Source organism: Mesitornis unicolor, unplaced genomic scaffold (genome assembly GCF_000695765.1).
Source record: "Mesitornis unicolor isolate BGI_N332 unplaced genomic scaffold, ASM69576v1 scaffold22981, whole genome shotgun sequence".
Classification (NCBI taxonomy): domain Eukaryota; kingdom Metazoa; phylum Chordata; class Aves; order Mesitornithiformes; family Mesitornithidae; genus Mesitornis; species Mesitornis unicolor.
The window spans coordinates 3,244-9,526 of NW_010162032.1; positions in this window are offsets into that span (position 1 = coordinate 3,244).

Sequence of the window (6,283 nt, forward strand, 5' to 3'; positions counted from 1 at the left end):
TATCTTCTATCAAGGTATGATTAAATACTTTACAGTCCAATTACAACTTAGGAGAATGTTAAATTGCAGCTTCTAAGGCTAGATATTTTAAAATCAGTAGTAGCACGTTTCATGGAAAAGTTAAAAAAGATTTTTCTGGACCACTGATGATGATTTTCATTAAGTTATAAAAATAAATGAAGCTCCAGAGAACTAGAAAAAAAGGTAATTTTATTTTTAATTATATAATTACAATTAATGATATAAATAATTAATTAAATAATTTTCTAAAAAGCTAATACAAGACTTGGAAATCGTAGTGTCAGATCAGCTGAACATGAGTCCTGTTGGAGTGCTGGGCCTGCTTTTTAAGGTATAAATAGGAAAATGGAGAAGGAAGAAAACCAAACCAACCATGGATAACTTGATTCAGAAACCAAATTCTATATGACAAAATAGTCAATATCAGGTTTACTAAGAAAAGTTTATCACTGAGTGATGATATTAAGTAGATTATAAAATAAGAATAAAAAGTAAAATTATCAATTCAGATTAGCAAAAAGATGTAGCGCAATCATGAGTGAAATTATCTCACCTGGCTTTGGAACATGTTTTTCTAGATTCTTCATCATATTAAATTTTCAAATAAAAGTTATTTTTAAAAAGAAACACTGGTTAAATCAGGAATAAGTTTCTTATGATTCCACACAATTTCATTATGGGAAAAAAGCAGAGTACAGCATACTTATGGAACTCAGAGAATTTTCTGTTTCACTGATTAGTCTTTAACAGCCTTTCAAAGTGCAACAGTTCTTTTTAGTGTAATTGCAGTGACATTAATGCTCATAGCCCAAATTACCTATGATTGCTAATTCTTACTAACATTCCAACTAAAACTGTCATGCACCAACATCCTGCTGTCTGTGCCTTTCTCTGGTGGTGTGATGCTCACGCCTGTCATGCATTGCTCAGATAAATCATCAGTCCTGAGCTCTCTACTGGGAGGAGCACGATGCTGCTGGCACGGAAGGTTTCTTCCATGATGATCTTGGGCCCTCTCAGGGTTAATTTTATTTCTTTCAGTCCTGAACCTGCTAATGGGATGCACTCTTACCTACCTTATTTAGTCTTCTGTGTAATATTTTTGAAAAAGTTATGCAATTGCACTAAATTAAAAAAAATGAAAAATGAAAAAAAAACTACCCCACAGCTAAAAAAAAATTACAATATAACTAAACCAAACTCAAAATCACAGGGTATGCAAGAAACTCCTGACACCTGAGTAATTTACCATTGAACACAAAATAGCTTAGGCAATGGTCAACTGATTCTAATTAAAGTTTCTTAAATATTTTTTTTCAGATAGAGCTAAAGTTAATTCAAGACCAAAGACCTGACAAATTCTCAAGTCTGCTATGAGTAGTTATGGCTATAAAGCTCGAGGTGTATCACTAACACTTAGCAACACAAAGTTGGTTGAGCTGCACATTTAATCTGTTCTACTTCTTTTCTTACTGACTTCAGTGGTGAGTCTATAATCTATAAAATGAATTAATTTGAAATATATGTCAATAAGAAGCAGTTGTAGTGAGTCTCAAATATCTTCTGCTGGTACTTATCCTTTTGCTCTCTCTCCCACATAACCTTCACAGGTAATGCCCTAATGAGTTCATTCATTATAATTCATCTATATGTCTTGAAGACTTTATTCAACTTTTTTCCTGATATGATAAAAGATTTTGCAGTGTATCTGGCACCTTGTCATTGGGGATAATTACACTGAATTTCCTTATTTTATATATTTTAAGCAAAGATATTATATATGTAATATTGGGTGAGTTAATTTATTTTCCATAATTATTCTTTTCCATAATTTTTGAATGCCTTTTGTTTGCCAGGCTGTAAACTGTACCTGAGACATTCCCCTTGACTCCAGTAGGACAATGTGTGGAAGATACACTTGATTGGACTATAAATCTTGTAGAGTACAGTACAGTACAGTAGAGCTTCTGGATTATTAGTGCTGCCTATAAACAGAAGGAAAACATTTGAGATCACCAAACATTAATGGCAACTGGCAACAGACTAATATTTTCTCATAGAATTTTTCACATCATAATAAATCTGTAATATTATTAGTTTTTTCAGCTTTTACTTGGATTTAGTTATCTTGATTCCTCTATATTATGGGCTAATACTTGAGGTAATCCAAACTCATCAGTTTTAGATCCACTCTGGGCTGTGAAAGGCATTCTGGTTAAATACTATGTGCATAGTTCAAGGACCTGTCTGGTTGTAATTTATTGAGTTCTATATCTTGCCCTGACTAAGTGTGAATTAATTTATAATACGTAATGTAAACTGGTGAATTACTACTGAATTATAAGATTTCACAACTTGTTGGCCCCCTACTGATACTAGATTTTTAATTTATTAGACTACCTTTGTGTAAGTATTATAGATGTTTCAAAAGTTAATACTCAGAATTTAGACAGTGCATTTTCTCATTTAGCAGCTTCTACAGAAGATTCATCTGTCTGAAGAAAGGGTAACCTAAGAAAACGCAGTTGCTTTTATAACAGCACGATTCCATAGAAAATTATTTTAAATTAATTTTCTCAGGTGCCTGTAGTAGAAGGGCCCTTTGCCAAAACTATTAAAGATGAGACTTGCAGAGCTGGTTTAAAATCCAATCCGAATTCTATTTTATTCTGTGCAATATTCCCCTTAAATCTGTTTAATGTCCAGGAATAAAAAACAGGATTTTTTTTTCATTCTCTTTGTGAGTTCTTCTAGTAAACAAGGCATGTGTCTACTTTTGTGTCCTCTTTTAAAGCCACTAATTTAATTACTGCATTGTGGTATCTTTGTAATTTAGAGCTACCTGTGGCTCAGGAGCAGAAAGGTTAAGGGAAGTGAATGGAAGACTGGAAATCTTTTAAAGCAATGACCTGATAGTTGTTTTACATCACTTTACGATCATTTATTAACTATGCTATTATCAGCAAAGAATGTACATATATACTGGTATGAAGAATCAGCTGAATAAATACAATTTATAAATGAAAAGTGTACTTATCTACATTTTCTCCTAGCCTTGTGGGTTGTTGTTTTTTGCTTCATAGCAAAACCAGGAAGAGAGATACTACTATTCTTTCAAAAAATTAATTGGTTAATTGCTTACAGCCCTGATTTGTGACTTAAGAGTGTGCAACTTGGATTGTCATTGAAGTCTAAAAGTGTTGTAAATGACATAGATTGCCATCGTAAGGTGCTCACAGGTGCTCTTCAATGTTGAGGTCTGCTTTGCTGTCTGTCATTCTTCAAGCTGTCTGAGGGCAAAACAAATAGGAGTAGTTTTGTCGTTTATAAATTAGAAAACATGCCAGTAGAATAAACCTGATAAACAGATTTTGTAAGAAATCCTAAAATGACAATTAAACAGCATGATGCAGAATTGTAAACACAAGTGGCCAATAGTGTCATATGCTCTTTAGAAAAGCACAGTCAATAAATCACGCAGTTGATTACTGTACCCATTCATCTGTGGGTTGCTGGGGCACCAGCAATGTAATTCAATCTTGAAGATTTGTTATTGTTTGGACCACATTGTAAAATCTATTGATTATCCATGTGGAGCATGATTTATTCTTTCATCTAATATTTGTGCTCTTGGTAATAGGGTACTGCAACCATGGATTGTAACAGACATTTTAGATCACATACTTCATGGTTTTCATCTTCGAAAAAGTACTAATAAAAAATTGAGAAGGGTCATAAAAACCTTATTCATGTCATTCTAAAGAGATTGTTATAATATCATTATTTTACTAACATTACCTACTTTAACAAATTTCACCTGAAGCATTGGCAAAATCTGTGTAAAAGACTGAATCTACAGTTACAAAAATAGCCATTTTCCTAGGAGGCTTTAATACTGTTCACATTTTATTATCTTAAACCATCTATCCCAAGAATCATTTTGACATAAATTTTTGTCTTCATTATTCTGGCTGCTCCAAGCTTTTATGTGAAGAGTTCTTGAGTCAGTGATAACTTTGTATCTAGAATTTAGTTCATTTTTCTAGACACAGTCGTCTACTACCATTTTAAATGCAAAACATCCACACAAAGCCTGCAGATTTGACACAGGACCTGCAGGATCAGATCTTCTGAACAGACAGATAAATGGCATCTACCACTGAAAATGGTACTAAACACCCTTAGGCAACTAAATAAAGCCTCCGTAGTAGGACTATACTTTCTTTGCATTCCTTGTTCGGTCCAATAAAAATGAGACATAACATACAGCAGAATATTTAGAGGTGTAATTTAGCTGACCACGTGTGGGGATCTCATCCTTTGTTCAGTCACCATAATGTAGGCATCTTGGTCAATCTAATATGCCCTGTCTGCTATGTTGTGTCTCATCTTCTGCCCCAGAAGAACATGGGTCTCCCATACAGTTCTGCTCAGAGCAGTGAGGGTGTGTTTGGGTGTTGCTGTTAAGCCTGGGCTGCCCCCTCCACCCCAGATAAAATAATTTTATTTATGAAAATTTTATGCAGGATGACCATGAGCCAGCAATGTGCCCTTGCAGCCAAGAAGGCCAATGGCATCCTGGGGTGTATTAGAAGAGGCGTTGTTAGTAGGTCGAGAGAGGTTCTCCTTCCCCTCCACTCTGCCCTGGTGAGACCGCATCTGGAATATTGTGTTCAGTTCTGGACCCCTCAGTTCTAGAAGGATAGAGAGTGGCTTAAAAGAGTCCAGCGCAGAGCCACAAAGATGACTGAGGGAGTGGAGCATCTCCCTTATGAGGAGCGGCTGAGGGAGCTGGGTCTCTTTAGCTTGGAGAAGAGGAGACTGAGGGGTGACCTCATTAATGTTTATAGATTTCTAAAGGGTGAGTGTTAGGAGGAAGGAGCTAGGCTGTTCTCAGTGATGTCACATGATAGGACAAGGGGAAATGGGAGCAAGCTGGGACATAGGAGTTTCAATCTGAATATGAGGAAAAACTTTTTTACTGTAAGGGTGACAGAGCACTGGAACAGGCTGCCCAGAGAGGTTGTGGAGTCTCCTTCTCTGGAGACATTCAGAACCCGCCTGGACGCATTCCTGTGTGACCTAGTCTAGGTGATCCTGCTCTGGACTGGTTGGACTGGATGATCTTTTGAGGTCCCTTCCAACTCCTAGGATTCTGTGATACACATGTGCACACCTACAAACACAGGATGCAGTGCAGGTGTCTCAGGTACAACCTGGCGTGAGGTGCTGAGGTTGAGAAATGTCACAGAGCCGGTGATGATGCAGGCACCTGTCATCCTCAGAGTTACCCAGCTGGCACTTCTGCATGTCAACTCTTCGGATAAATTGAAGAGGCTCTGCTGTATTGAACATGTCTCAGTTGGCAGGAGCCTACCTCCATGCAGGATTGTGACTCTTGAAGTATGACTTTCAAAACAGATAAAACCCTTTGCTGATATTTGGCACACGTGAATGATTATAGTGAAATTCGCTTTATGAGAGATGCCTATATGTATATGTCATAGTAATAATAATTTAAAAAAAGGACAAGTGGGATGCATTTTCCTACTCTTTACTGTGTGCAGTCAGTTTTTTTTCTTATGTGAATGTTAGAAGATTAGAAAAGAGAGACAGAGCAATATAATTTTTAAGGGTGGTGTAAAATATGAAACTAAGGGTTAATAGATAGCAGAGGAATAGAGGTTATGATTCTGATTTATAAGCATGTATCTCATTTTTATTGGAGAAAACAAAGAATGCATAGAAAGTACAAGCAAATTCGTTTAATACATCTTCTCTTTGATCTTTTCACAAGCATGCATTTTCAAACCCCCTGAACTCAGTAAGAATCATTTCACTGACCTGAAGAAGCTTTTTATCAGAATGTAAGACATTTATTCTTCTCCATAATTACATATTAAAGATGTGATGGCCAGTCTTGGTTATTATATTAAAATTATTTTGTGTTTTCTATTCCTTTCAGTCAGTGACTTAACATCAGACTTCAGGTGACTTCAATAATTGCCTGACAGTTTGACACTATTTGATCCTGCCTTTTTTTGACATCAGTGTTTGGATTAACTGTACTTCATGCTTTGCCTCACTTTATCTCTATACAGTCTCATTTAAAATAATGTGAAAAAGATAAATACATGAAAACTTGTAAAGCTTGAAATAAAATAAAGTTACTGAGTCTTACTTGTAATATGTGTTTCTATGTATTTTTAATATCAACTCTAAAGTAAGTATCATTTTGACCTATACATTGCTCCTTTGCCTT